We start from the raw sequence: 15448 nt of genomic DNA, 5'->3' as shown, positions 1-15448 counted from the left end.
GGAGGGAGGTTATTGCAATCTTTTGGCAGTGAAAAAATAACAGGTGTGATAATCAACTCACCTTTCTATCAAGAGAGTGAATTTAAATGAGTGTCACTTACATGATATTAATATAGTAGAAATTTGACTACTTAGTCAAAATAAAAGAAAAAGGGATGAATTTTCACACAAGCTTTTTCTTTTGGAGATGGAGGGAGGGAGGGGGAGAGCACCTGCGGGAGACTGGGCAGGTTCTCTCCTATAAAGTTGGAACAACTATTGCCTGTGGCAAAGTACCCAGCACTGTCTCCCACTAAGCCTCACTAATTTATCTTAGTCTGTACATGTAAGAATCCTCTAATACACCAACCTTGGACCAGTTTCTCATTCTCGTTCAGGGTTTTTTAAGGTGAGCAGCAAGCTGCTTTGGAGGCACTAAACTTGAGTGTTGGCTGGGATATAAAAGCCATACGCAGATGCATGAGCCATCCGTTTCATCATCTTTTTAAAGCAGACATGTTAGCCCTGCCAGCTAGGACAACCCCTTGGCTAGCTGCTTTTTGTCTTCTGTACATCTCCTTTGCCAGTGCCCTTGGAGAAGTTAGACATTACAAAACATGACAAAAATAACACCATTTCTGGTTGAATAAATGATTTCAACCCAAGTTTTCCTAACCAGGGAAGATAGCTTAGTGTGGAGTTTCACAGACCTCCGGTTAATTCTTCCACCTGCTACTGCATCACTTTCAGGCCATGAGAACAGGTAATTATAATACCAGGGAGTGCAGTTAACAGCTTGCTATTGGAAGTCAAAGAAAGGAACCATAAACTCTGGCCATTTCCTTCTTTTTTGACCTTAGTGTTTCTGAGTATATTTATGTGCATGATCTCATTTCTTCTTCAAAACATCTCTGTGAAGAGAGTAAGGTATTATTCTCACTTTTAGAAATAAAAATTTCGGAGCCTCAGAAAAGTTAAGTAACTTGCCAGGATTACACAGCTAGTAGATTTTAGCTGTGAAAAGGAATTTTTTATTCTTTTTTTAAATTCTATCTTCTTGAGGACATCATTATAAAAGATCCAATCAATGAGAAACAGTTATTATTTTTATATTTTGTAACTCAGTCAAATTTGAAATAAATAGCTCAAAGTTCTTAACTATTTACAATTACAGAATATCACCTCCAATTAGTGAATTAAAGGTTTTTGATGAATTCTCAACCAAAAAGAGACTGAAACTTGCCGTTATTAAGTTCCCTTTTTATATTTGTATAACTTAATTTTGATTTAAATAAGAAAATAAGATTTAACCAATGATTGGTATAATCTAATGTAATTTCTCATCTTACTTTGTGGAATGCAAATAACAAATGGATCATACTTTAAACAGCCAATTATCCTATAAATATATTAGCAATTTTTATAGTAACTTTTTTATTTCTGAAACATGCATTTTAATATGTATTAACAACTCTAGGTAGCCATTTCATCCATCGAGTAAATAATGTATACTTTAAGACTGTTCACTTGAAGTCCTAAGACATAGATTATATTGAACTCAAAGCACATTATTTCTGTTTCCTCTTATAACCAAATGAACATATAGAAAATTATTCCATTTTTAAAGAGAACCAGTATCATTGGATTCTTATTTTATGCCAGAAGTTTTACATACACCATGTCTTTCCTTCTTCAGTTTTACCATTGAGGAGTTGATTCTCAGAAAAGTTAAATAATTTGCTCGTGGTCATGCAATAGTTTAGTGGTAAAAATAGTATTTAATCCAAGGCCTTTTCTCTGCATTGTGCTGATTCACAGTGACATTATTATTTTTTTCTTATAAACGGGCATATAAACAAAATCATATGCAAAGTCTTCCTATTTCTAGAAGGCCTAAGAAAGATATAGACAATGGATACAGAAAAATAATTATTCTGGAGGCTCAAGGTAAATTAACTTTTAAAGAAAATTAGTGATAGATGTGGGAAGAGGTCAATCAAAAAAGTGACCTTTTGAATGGTTTGCCCTGTATTTGTAAAACTAGACAACCCGTTATCTTGTAATTACATGACATGTCTTAAGGAAATAAATTAAAATATTTGTTATGCTCATCTGATTTTTTTTCTATTTTTCTATACTTCAAGTTCTGGAATACATGTGCAGAATGTGAAGGTTTGTTACATAGTATACGTGTGCCATGGTGGTTTGCTATACCCATCAACCCATCACTTACATTAGGTATTTCTCCTAAGGCTATCCCTCCCCTAACCCCCACCCCGTCACAGGCCCTGGTGTGTGATGTTCTCTCCCTGTGTCCGTATGTTCTCAGTGTTCAACTCCTACATAAGAGTAAGAACATGTGGTGTTTGGTTTTCTGTTCCTGTGTTAGTTTGCTGAGAGTGATGGTTTCCGGCTTCATCCATGTCCCTGCAAAGGACATGAACTCATCCTTTTTTATGGCTGCATAGTATTCAATGGTGTATATGTGCCACATTTTCTTTATCCAGTCTATCATTGATGGGCATTTGGGTTGCTAGCAAGTCTTTGCTATTGTGAACAGTGCTGCAATAAACATACAAGTGCATGTGTCTTAATATTGGAATTATTTATAATCCTTTGGGTATATACCCAGTAATGGGGTTGCTGGGTCAAATGGCATTTCTGATTCTAGATCCTTGAGGAACTGCCACACTGTCTTCCACAATGGTTGAACTAATATACACTCCCACCAACAGTGTAAAAGCATTCCTATTTCTCCACATCCTCTCCAGCATCTGTTGTTTCCTGCCTTTTTAATGATTGCCATTCTAACTGGCATGAGATGATATCTCATTGTGGTTTTGATTTGCATTTCTCTAATGATCACTGATGACGACCTTTTTTTCATATGTTTGTTGGCTGCATAAATGTCTTATTTTGAGAAGTGTCTGTTTATATTCTTTGCCCACTTTTTTGATGGAGTTGTTCTTTTTTCTTGCAAATTTGTTTAAGCTCCTTGTAGATTCCAGATATTAGCCCTTTGTCAGATGGATAGATTGTAAAAATTTTCTCCCATTCTGTAGGTTTCCTGTTCACTCTGATGATAGTTTCTTTTGCTGTGCCGAAGCTCTTTAGTTAATTAGATCCCATTTGTCTATTTTGGCTTTTGTTGCCATTGCTTTTGGTGTTTTAGTCATGAAGTCTTTGCCTAAGCCTATGTCCTGAATGGTATTGCCTAGGTTTTCTTCTAGGGTTTTTATGGTTTTAGGTCTAACATTTAAGTCTTTAATCTATCTTGAGTTAATTTTTGTATAAGGTGTAAGGAAGGGGTCCAGTTTCAGTTTTCTGCATATGGCTAGCCAGTTTTCCCAACATCATTTATTAAATAGGGAATCTTTTCCCTATAGCTTGTTTTTGTCACGTTTGTCAAAGACCAGATGGTTGTAGATGTGTGATGTTATTTCTGAGGCCTCTGTTTTGTTCTACTGGTCTATCTCTCTGTTTTGGTACCAGTACCATGCTGTTTTGGTTACTGTAGCTTTGTAGTATAGTTTGAAGTCAGGTAATGTGATGCCTCCAGCTATGTTCTTTTTGCTAATATTTGCCTTGGCTATACAGGCTCATTTTTGGTTCCATATGAACTTCAAGGTAGTTTTTTCTAATTCGGCGAAGAAAGTCAGTGGTAGCTTGATGGGGATAGCATTGAATCTATAAATTCCTTTGGGCAGTATGGCCATTTTGACTATATTGATTCTTCCTATCCATGAGCATGGAATGTTTTTCCATTTGTTTGTGTCCTCTCTTATTTCCTTGAGCAGTGGTTTGTAGTTCTCCTTGAAGAGTTCCTTCACATCCCTTGTAAGTTGGATTCCTAGGTATTTTATTCTCTTTGTAGTAATTGTGAATGGGAGTTCACTCATGATTTGGCTCCCTGTTTGTCTATTATTGGTGTATAGAAATGCTTGTGACTTTTACACATTGATTTTGTCTCCTGAGACTTTGCTGAAGTTGCTTATCAGCTTAAGCAGATTTTGGGCTGAGATGATGGCGTTTTCTAAATATACAATCATGTCACCTTCAAACAGAGACAATTTGACTTCCTCTCTTCCTATTTGAATACCTTTTATTTCTTTCTCTTGCCTGATTGCCCTGGCCAGAACTTCCAATACTATGTTGAATAGGAGTGATGAGAGCGCATCCTTGTCGTGTGCTGGTTTTCAAAGGGAATGCTTCCAGCTTTTGCCCATTCAGTATGATATTGGCTGTGGGTTTGTCATAAATAGCTCTTATTATTTTGATACATTGTGTCAATACCCAGTTTATTGAGTTTTTAGCATGAAGGGCTGTTGAATTTTATTGAAGGCCTTTTCTGCATCTATTGAGATAATCATGTGGTTTCTGTCATTGGTTCTGGTTATGTGATGGATTACATTTATTGATTTGCATATGTTGAACCAGCCTTGCATCCCAGGGATGAAGCCAACTGGATTGTGGTGGATAAGCTTTTTGATGTGCTGATGGATTCAGTTTGCCAGTATTTTACTGAGGATTTTCACATCAATGTTCATCAGGCCTGATATTGGCCTGAAATTTTCTTTTTTTGTTGTGTGTCTGCCAGGTTTTGGTATCAGGATGATGCTGGCCTCATAAAATGAGTTAGGGATGAGTCCCTCTTTTTCTATTGTTTGGAATAGTTTCGGAACAAATGGTACCAAATTCCCTTTTACCTCTCATAGAATTCGGCTGCGAATTCATCTGGTCCTGGGCTTTTTTGGTTGGTAGGCTATTAATTACTGCCTCAATTTCAGAACTTGTTATTGGTATATTCAGAGATTCGACTTCTTCCTGGTTTAGCCTTGGGAGGGTGTATGTGTCCAGGAGTTTATCTGTTGTAGATTTTCTAGTTTATTTGCATAGAGGTTTTTATAGTGTTCTCTGATGGTAGTTTGTATTTCTGTGGTATAAGTGGTGATATCCCCTTTATCATTTTTTATTGTGTCTATTTGATTCTTCTCTCATTTCTTCTTTATTAGCCTGGAGAGTGGTCTATCTATTTTGTTAATCTTTTCAAACAAACCAGCTCCTGGATTCTTTGATTTTTTGAAGGGTTTTTCATGTCTCTATCTCCTTCAGTTCTGCTCTGATCTTAGTTGTTTCTTCTCTTCTGCTAGCTTTTGAATTTGTTTGCTCTTGCTTCTCTAGTTCTTTTAATTGTGATTTTAGGGTCTTGATTTTAGATCTTTCCTGCTTTCTCCTGTGGGCATTTAGTGCTATAAATTTCCCTCTAAACACTGCGTTAGCTGTGTCCCAGAGATTCTTGTGTGTCGTGTCTTTGTTCTCATTAGTTTCAAAGAACTTACTTATTTTTGCCATAATTTCATTTTTACCTCGTAGTCATTCAGGAGCAGGTTGTTCAGTTTCCATGTAGTTGTGTGGTTTTGAGTAAGTTTCTTAATCCTGAGTTCTAATTTGATTGCATTGTAGCCTGAGAGACTGTTTGTTATGATTTCTGTTCTTTTGCATTTGCTGAGGAGTGTTTTACTTCCAATTATGTGGTCAATTTTGAAATAAGTGTGATGTGGTTCTTAGAAGAACGTATATTCTGTTGATTTGGGGTGGGGAGTTCTGTTGATGTCTATTACGTCTGCTTGGTCCATAGCTGAGGTCAAGTCCTGAATATCCTTGTTAATTTCCCATCTCATTGATCTGTCTAATATTGATGGTGGGTTGTTAAAGTCTCCCATTATTATTGTGTGGAAGTCCAAGTCTCTTTGTAGGTCTCTAAGAACTTGCTTTATGAATCTGTTTGCTCCTGTATTGGGTGCATATGTATTTAGGATAGTTAGCTCTTCTCATTACATTGATCTCTTTACCTTTATGTAATGCTCTTCTTTGTCTTTTTTGATCTTTGTTAGTTTAAAGTCTGTTTTGTCAGAGACTAGGATTGCAAACACTGCTTCTTTTTGATTTCCATTTGGTTAGTAAATATTCCTCCATCTCTTTATTTTGAGCCTTTGTGTGTCTTTGCACATTAGATTGATCTCCTGAATACAGCAGACTGATGGGCCTTGATTTTTTATTCAATTTGCCAGTCTGTGTCTTTTAACTGGGGCATTTAACCTGTTTACATTTGAGGTTAATATTGTTATGTGTGTATTTGATCCTGTCATTATGATGCTAGCTGGTTATTTTGACTGTTAGTTGATGCAGTTTCTTTATAGTGTCAATGGTCTTTACAATTTGGTATGTTTTTGCAGTGGCTGGTACTAGTTTTTCCTTTCCATATTTAGTGCATCCTTCAGGAACTCTTGTAAGGCAGGCCTGGTGGTGACAAATCTCTCAGCATTTGCTTGTTGGTAAACTAGTTTGTTTCTCCTTCGCTTATGAAGTTTAGTTTGGCTGGATATGAAATTCTGGGTTGAAAATTCTTTTCTGTAAGAGTGTTCAATATTGGCCCCCACTCTATTCTGGCTTGTAGGGTTTCTGCAGAGAGATCTGCTGTTGGTTTGATGGGCTTCCCTTTGTGGGTAACCCAACCTTTCTCTCTGGCTGCCCTTAACATTTTCTCCTTCATTTTAACCTTGGTGAATCCGACAATTACGTGTCTTGGGGTTGCTCTTCTCAAGGAGTATGTTTGTGGTGTTCTCTGTATTTCCTGAATTTGAATGTTGGCCTGTCTTGCTAGGTTGGGGAAGTTCTCCTGGATAATATCCTGAAGAATGTTTTCCAACTTGGTTCCATTTTCCCTGTCACTTTCAGGTACACCAATCAAATGTAGGATTGGCATTTTCACATAATCCCATTTTTCTTGGAGGCTTTATTCTTTCCTTTTCATTCTTTTTCTCTAGTCTTGTCTTCATACTTTATTTCATCAAGTTGATCTTCAATCTCTGATATCCTTTCTTCTGCTTAATCGATTCGGCTATTGATACTTGTGTATGCTTCACGAAGTTCTCGTGCCGTTTTTCAGCTCTATCTTCTCTAAACTTGTGTTTGTGTTCTTCTTTAAACTGGTTATTCTACTTAGCAATTCCTCTAACCTTTTTTCAAGGTTCTTAGCTTCCTTGCATTGGGTTAGAACATGCTCCTTTAGCTTGGAGGAGTTTGTTATTACCCACCTTCTGAAGCCTACTTCTGTCAATTCATCAAACTCCTTCTCTGGCCAGTTTTGTTCCCTTGCTGGTGAGGAGTTGTGATCCTTTGGAGGAGAAGAGACGTTCTGGTTTTTGGAATTTTCAGAATTGTTGAGCTGGTTTTTCCTCATCTTTATGGATTTATCTACCTTTGGTCTTTGATGTTGGTGACCTTCAGATGGGGTTTTGGTATGGATGTCCTTTTTGTTGATGTTGATGCTATTCCTTTCTGTTTGTTAGTTTTCCTTCTAACAGTCAGGCCCCTCTTCTGCAGGTCTGCTGTAATCTGCTGAAAGTCCACTCCAGACCCTGTTTGCCTGGAGTGGAGGCAAGCAGAGGCTGCAGAAGAGCAAATATTGCTCCCTGTTCCTTCCTTTGGAAGCTTTGTCCCAGAGAGGCACCCACCAGATGCCAGCTGGAGCTCTCCAGTATGAGGTGCCTGTCGACACCTCATTCGTGGGAGGTGTCGACCTGCTGGGAGGTGTCTCCCAGTCAGGAGGCACCGGGGTCAGGGACCCACTTGAGGAGGCAGTCTGTCCCTTAGCAGAGCTCGAGCACTGTGCTGGGAGATCCTCCACTCTCTTCAGAGCCGGCAGTCAGGAACATTTAAGTCTGCTGAGGCTGCACCCACAGCTGCCCCTTCCCCCAGGTGCTCTGTCCCAGGGAAACGGGAGTTTTAGATATAAGCCCCTGTCTGGGGCTGCTGCCTTTCTTTCAGAGATGCCTTGCCTAGGGAGGAGGAATCTAGACAGGCAGTCTGGCTACAGTGGCTTTGCCAAGGTGTGGTGGGCTCTGCCCTGTTTGAACTTCCTGATGGCTTTGTTTACACTGTGAGGGGAAAATTGCCTACTCAAGTCTTGGTAATGGTGGATGCCCCTCCCCCTACCAAGCTTGAGCCTCCCAGGTCAACTTCAGACTGCTGTGCTGGCAGCGAGAATTTCAAGCCAGTGGATCTTAGCTTGCTGGGCTCCATGGGGGTGGGATCTGCTGAGCTAGACCACTTGGCTCCCTGGCTTCAGCCCCCTTTCCAGGGAAGTGAACAGTTTTGTCTTGCTGGTTTTCCAGGCACCACTGGGGTATGAAAAAAATTCCTGCAGCTAGCTCGGTGTCTGCCCAAATGGCTGCCCAGCTTTGTGCTTAAAACCCAGGTCCTTGGTGATGTAGGCACCCAAGGGAATCTCCTGGTCTGCAGGTTGCAAAGACCATGGGCAAAGAGCAGTATCTGGGCCGAGTGCCTAGTTCTTCATGGCACAGTCCCTCACAGCTTCTCTTGGCTAGGGGAGGGAGTTCCCCAGCCCCTTGTGCTTCCTGGGTGAGGCAACGCTCTACCCTGCTTCTGCTTGCCCTCCATGGGCTGCACCCACTATCTAACCAGTCCCAATGAGATGAACTGGGTACCTCAGTTGCAAATGCAGAAATCACCTGCCTTCTGCATTGATCTTGCTGGGAGCTGCAGACCAGAGCTGCTCCTATTCAGCCATCTTACCAGCCACCCCCTTATCTGATTTTGTATAAGCTTAGAGTGATGTAGGAAAGGTGGCAGGACTGAAAATATAACCTCTAAAACTGGAACAAACTTCTGACTTAAAAATCTTATTTTTGTGAGATCCAGCTGTAGAAATTGCAATGTACTTAGTGAAATGAAGAGATTTTGATTTTAAACAGTGTTCACAGTGTTACCAACACGGATGACATAAATATATGGACATAAAAATTTTTTCCCTATAAAGTTCAAGCTTGGTAATATTCTCTCCCTCGCACATCATCAGTATGTATTGCAAGCATTTTTTTTATTACTCACAATTTCTAAAAAGTGAGATTGGTGGATGCCTACCTGGCATGGGACTCACTGTTCTTCCCTTTACTGTAGTTTATACTGGTAATGATCATGATCCTGTGTATCTATATAAAGACCTTTGGTTCACAAATGCTTTTATATCTTTTATTTCATATTAGTTGTATCCTGTCAATAATCCTGAGGAGTAGAAATCACAGCAAAATTACCATCAGTTCTGACTATCACTAGATGGTATCTTTATTTTCTTGGATTTGTGCTCCTACATGTTTGGAAGTTGATTCGTCACAGCTCACAATTGTTAGTATACATATTTTAAACTTGGTATGTTAATATTGACCCTGGTTGGGAGGAGGATTGGAATGATGCTAATAAACTTAGCAGTCTTGGTGTATTTTACTTGCGGTGATGTGACATAACCCCTTACCCCAGAACTCAACTCACCCTGCTCTCTACTCACTGAGTCCCTTTCCTTCTGTAACTACCCAGCCCAAACCAGTATCTCATCTCTTTCCTCACTCCCATTCTTGTTAGATATTTTAATATTTCCATAGTATTTATCACAGTTGAATTTATCTTGTTTATTTTCTCACTTTTATTATTGTCTCTTACAACTAGAATGGAAGCATCACAAAGATACAGATTTTATTTGTTTATTTATTTATTTATAGACAGAGTCTTGATCTGTTGCCCAGGCTTGAGTGCAGTGGTGTGATCTTGGCTCACTGCAACCTCTGTCTCCTGGGTTCAAGTGATTCTCCTGCCTTAGCCTCCCAAGTAGCTGGGATTACAGGTATGCATCACCATGCCTGGCTAGTTTTTGCATTTTTAGTAGAGAGGGGGTTTCAGCATGTTGGCCAGGCTGGTCTCCAACTCCTGACCTCAGGTGATCTGCCTGCCTCAGCCTCCCAAAGTGCTGGGATTACAGGCATGAGCCACCAAGCCTGGCCCAGATTTATTTATTTATTTAAATTGTGTACATTGTATCATCCAGCACATAGAGCAACAGGTGTATGAATGAAGGATAAAATCTAGATGGTCAGGCCTTGAACCGCACAACACTTCCACCCTGATTAAAGGTGATTGGGCAACAGTTGGGCACTTGACTCAAGGGCAGCTGATCCTTAAGTTGGACAGGGATGTCTGACACGGACTGGATTAGAAAAAATAAGCCAAACAGGCAGATTCCCTCCCTTAGGAATTTGCAGCAAGAGCCATAAAGAGAATCAACATTACGTGGTGGCTGTGGAAGTAAAAACACGGATAGAAAGCAGTTCTAAGCTGCAATGAGTCCAACAGAGATACAGACAAGTTGAATATGAAGAAATACTCAAAAGGCAAAGAGATAAGATATATCCGGAAGGAATAAGGCTCACTTAGTTCTGAAGCCCCATGAGGTGCCAGGTTAAAATGGTAGAGTCAGAGTGTGAAGAGGCACAGCCTGCTGCCTGTGTGCTCAGTGCAGCCTGCTCTCCAAACAAGCTTCTGCTTCCCTCGTTTCCTCCATGGGAACCTGCACTACCTAACATCTCCTTGTTTGGGGCAAGAGGTGCGATTCCTTGGTTTCTGTGTTCTTAGAGGACCTCTGTTCTTATGTCTAAAAAAGACTAATTCAACTGTCCTTCTTGGTGTCGAATTTAGAGTGCCACATGTTTGGCTCTATTCTTGGAGAAAATCATCTAACATTAGAACATAATTTTGTAATTTACAGAGTGCTTTAATGTATATTATGCCATTTGCTTCTCACAGCAACCTCGCTCTGTGAAGTTTCTTTATTTCCTCTAGGTGGGAAATTTCTCTCTTACACACTTCTTGATCATTTTGATCTCTCCTTTCACAGGCATCACAGCTTTATTTGAGTGAATGCCTTACATTTTTCTATTAAACACTAAACATCTAGAAAGCAGTTTATCTCTCATACTGGTTAGTGTCATGTCTCATACAACATTGTTGCTAAATAAAAGCCTTTTTTTTTTTTTTGAGACAGGGTCTCACTCTGTTACCCAGGCTGGAATGCAGTGGCACAATCATGGCTCACTTCAGCCTTGACCTCCCGGGCTCAAACAATCCTCCCTCCTCAGCCTTCCAAGTTGCTGAGTTGAGGCATGCACCACCATGCCTGGTTAGTTTTATTTTTTTTATGTTTTATAGAGATGACATCTCCCCACATTGTCCAGGCTGGACTTGAACTCCTGAGCTCAAGCAATCCTCCTGCCTTGGTTTCTCAAATTGCTGGGATTATAGGCATGAGCCCCCACTGTACACAGCCAAATCAAATCTTTGGTCAAATACAGAACTGGCTTTAAGACTGAATGTAAAACAATTCCACAAACTCTGGTTGCACTTATTAATAACTATGCTACTGAATTAGACCTTAATTCATAAACTTTTGGAGTTGTTACTTAGAATATTTCTGGCCGGGTGTGGTGGCTCATGCTTGTAATCCCAGCACTTCGGGATGCTGAAGCAGGCGGATCACCCGAGGTCAGGAATTCAAGACTAGCCTGGTCAACATGGTGAAACACCATGTCTACTAAAAATACAAAAATTGTCTGGGCGTGGTGGCAGGCGCCTGTAATCCCAGCTACTCGGGGAGGCTGAGGCAAGAGAATCTTGGAACCTGGGAGGCAAAAGTTGCAGTGAACCAAGATTGTGCCACTGTCCTCCAACGTGGGTGACAGAGTAAGACTCTGTCTCAAGAAAAAAAAAAAAAAAAAAAAACAAGAAAAAAAATTTCTTCCTCAAATGTATTTACGTTTTTACATTTTGTTCATAATAGTTTCTGGAGAACCTACTATGATATTTACTGTTTGAATTTGTAAATAAGTGAAAAAACCTACTTAAAACATGTGTCCAGTTATAACATTAGTAAACAGTTTTAGATTAATTTATTTTAGTTATTTCAAGCATTTGCTTAGGTTTTTATTCTTTAAAGTCATAACTTCCTAGACTATGACTTGATTAGGTTATTTATATTTGCTGATTGCTTTTCTTCCTATGTAAGTGGTGTTCTGAGGACTGAGTCTGGATGAAAGTGTCATTATCCACGGGATCCACGTTTCCCTCAAAGATGCTAGGATTTCCCTTTGTTTTATCTTGCTGTTTTATTTTTAAAGATGCAGAAGTAAAGCAACAACTAAAATGCACAAATTTGCAAGCCTTTCTCAAAGATAGTAGAGATAGCACTGGAATTTTGCAGAAGATTAATACATTTCCTTTGTTATTACTACTAGGTGTCATGTTCTAAGCAACTATATTGTTATATACTAAGGTCATATGTTTGATATTCTTGATAATCTTTCATCATCAGTATTAGTTGAGAGTAGCATATAGATACAAACAGACAAGATAGCATTTGTTCTTTGGATGATTCTTCCCTTGAGAAAATCAGTGATTTTCTGTTTCCTTAGCTACTCTATTAAATAGGTAGTCATGCATTCTATGTATGGATATAATTGTATAGCTTTGTTGAGCCGGTAAAGTAAGCCAGTGGCATGATTCTGCCAGAAAGTCTCTTCTGTCTATACTAAACTGTTATCCTCACTCACACAAAAAATGCACATTGACCAACCATCCTTCTTTTGTATATGCTGTGCAGCTACCCCTGAAAATGTTTCCATTTGCTTGGAGAAATGATTGTGTAACATTCATTTGAGATATTCAGAATGGCAGAATTTTAAATTCAAAAAATAAATTCTTACACTTGTACAGTAATTTACAGAGTGGGAAACAAATAAAGACACCTGCACACATGTATTTATTGCAGCATTATTTACAATAGCAAACACTTGGAACCAACCCAAAAGCCCATCAGTGATAAGCTGGATAAAGAAAATGTGGCACATGTATATCATGGAATACTATGCAGCCATAAAAAGGAATGACTTCATGTCCTTTACAGGGACATGGATGGGCTGGAAACCATCATTCTCAGCAAACTAACACAGGAACAGAAAGCCAAACACCCATGTTCTCATTCGTAATTGGGAGTTGAACAATGAGAACACAGGGACACAGGGAGGGCAACATCACACACCGGACAGAGCCTGTTGGGGGTTTGGGGGAAAGGGGAGGGAGAGCATTAGGACAAATACCTAATGCATGTGGGGCTTTAAAACCTAGATGACAGGTTAATAGCTGCAGCAAACCACCATGGCACGTGTATACCTATGTAACAAACCTGCATGTTCTGCCCATGTATCCCAGAACTTAAAGTAAAATAAATACATAAATAAATACATAAATAAGTGAAACAGAAATATATATATATATATATATATATCCATAAGGAAAAGGCAGATCCACAGAGTTTGCCTTACCTACAAATATTCCTTCTATTTTATTTATTTATTCACCATATATTTATGTAACACATTATTAGATCTTGATCAAAAGGGGAAATGTGAAAGTTGTCAGTTTCAAAACAGAGTCACTTGTGTTAAAACAACAACAACAACAACAACAACAACAACAAAACACTTTTGTCAAACAAAGCCAGGGAAAGCCGTGAAGCTTGATTAAAAAAAAAAAAATCACAAAAGACTCTGCTACACATCCATATACATATATAGAGCAACTAAAAAGTAGAAAGAATAAAATTGTAATAAATTAGAGATTGTATTTAAAGTTCATGTAGTAATTCAGTGTTTTAAAAGTTTATAGTTAATTTGTGGAAGAAAATATTAGCCTCTGTGACATTGTGGAAACAGTACAAAATGTTTACATCAGAATATGGCTAGCCTTGCTTTCTTGGGAAAACCACTTTAAGTCTGGAACACAGTTTCCCAATCCCAAAGTGATGAACATATAATAGCTATTTCAAAGCATTGTTGAATGGTTACATCCTATGAGGCAGAACAGATAAAACTTTGGTGTAAATTGTAAAGTAAGATAGCATATCTTTGTGGTCAAAGCTCCTTTTCTTCTAACCAGAGTTCATTAATTATATTACCTATTACCCCCATTTTTGTGAGAATAGAATAAAAATTGCTGCATGTCATATTTTCTTGACAGTCATTTCTTTGTAAGGTTTTGCTCTTTTAGCTGGTGGCTTCTGCTCCTTTTTTCACTTGTTCTTTGCTCCAGAATCAAGTGTTCAGGGTTTTTTCTCTCCACAATAGCTAGTGACAATTATGTGAAAAGAACTAAGGACTAAAAGTCTTTGTTATACTGAATTATTAACAAAGGAAACATTTACTTTACCAAGAGGAAAAAAAAAAAAAGGGTATCATTACTATTGGTCAATGTCCAGAAGGGACTGGAAATATTTTAATTATAATGACCTTCTATTGCAGTTGGGTTCATTTTAATGAGGTAAGTTTTCAAGTTTTGTCTTAAGACTTTCTAATTTCTCAGACTAAATTAAAAAAATTGTGGGGGACTTTTTTGATTGCAGGGCATTGTGAGTGATTTAAAAAAAGTGTATAAAACATAGTCCTCCTTGAGAGGGTTATGATTTGTCTCCCAGCATAATTAAAAATACATGAAAACTAGGAAACCACTTTCAATGGGTGAGAGACTGTAGTTTCAAGATAGTGATGACTTGTAAGGCACTACAAAGATACTGGGGAGTATTGAAAACAAACTACTTCATTCTGAAGATTAAAAGAAATAACATGCATAGGAGAAAGAGCCAGTGCATACCAGATTAGATGTCATTACTAACAAAAGAAAAGGAAAACAGACATGGCTACATTCCAAATAATCTTGCTCCATGCCAGGAGTAGAGAAATAATATTACAATGAATACTACAGGAGTTGTGTTTCAAGATAATAACACAGTTTTAAAATTTCATCTTCAGCCCTTTTCCTTTATAAATCACGAAAAAAAAGCATGCAATAAACAGATATAAGTTGAAAGAGGCATAGATGCAGAAGCTATTGCTGGAAGCAATTCTGCATTACTCCTTGAAAATCACTGAATTTTGAGATAGAAGGGCTGTCTTTTTAACTCTTTCAGAAGGTTGAAGACAATTAAGTTCATTATCCTAAATATTTACATTTATATAATTCTTTACAGTTTACAAAGTGGTTTTGCAGAAGTTATCCCTTTAAATTAAAGAGTGCAGATGATGTTCAACACACCAGGCTGTGAGGAAAACATGTTTTTCTACTCAGAATGTTTAAATCCTGAGGCAGTCTGGCGGTTGTAAACAACTGACTACAGTACTATGGAGGCTCAAGGAGGGAAGCAACCAAGGATGTAAAAGTAATTTATGGAAGAGGCTGTAGGTGACATCTATTATTTTGTTTCTTCTACATCCTTTTCATTTGGAAATTGCCTCTTTCTCTTACCGTGATTTGGATGAGGCTATGAATCAAAGGGTAGTGCGCCCCTCTACACCACAGATGTGGTTACATGAACCGAGGTGGTAAATTAGAATGTGCTGTGTTTCTAACCATTGTGATTAGCCACCATGATCGTGTGGACCCAATCAGATTTAAGCAGGGTCTCTTCACTTGAAGTCCTCTTTTAAGGTAATTATTTGGATGTTTGAAGAGAGAGCCTCTCTGTCCTACTGAGGGCAAAGTCTATGTAGCTCTGAAGCTTCTGGTGGCTATT

At 38.6% G+C, this 15448-nt stretch overlaps 1 protein-coding gene across 3 annotated transcripts in view; it reads right to left on the bottom strand.

Annotated features, from left to right (window-relative positions):
- KCNMB2 (potassium calcium-activated channel subfamily M regulatory beta subunit 2) overlaps positions 1 to 15448 on the bottom strand; it is a 303117-nt gene that overhangs the window by 254833 nt on the left and 32836 nt on the right. The gene's annotated exons all lie outside the window — the stretch shown is intronic.

The sequence above is a fragment of the Pongo abelii genome, chromosome 2 (assembly GCF_028885655.2).
Source record: "Pongo abelii isolate AG06213 chromosome 2, NHGRI_mPonAbe1-v2.0_pri, whole genome shotgun sequence".
NCBI lineage: Eukaryota > Metazoa > Chordata > Mammalia > Primates > Hominidae > Pongo > Pongo abelii.
Note: the sequence above shows the minus strand (reverse complement) of the source record. Positions and strands in the feature narration are given on the sequence as shown.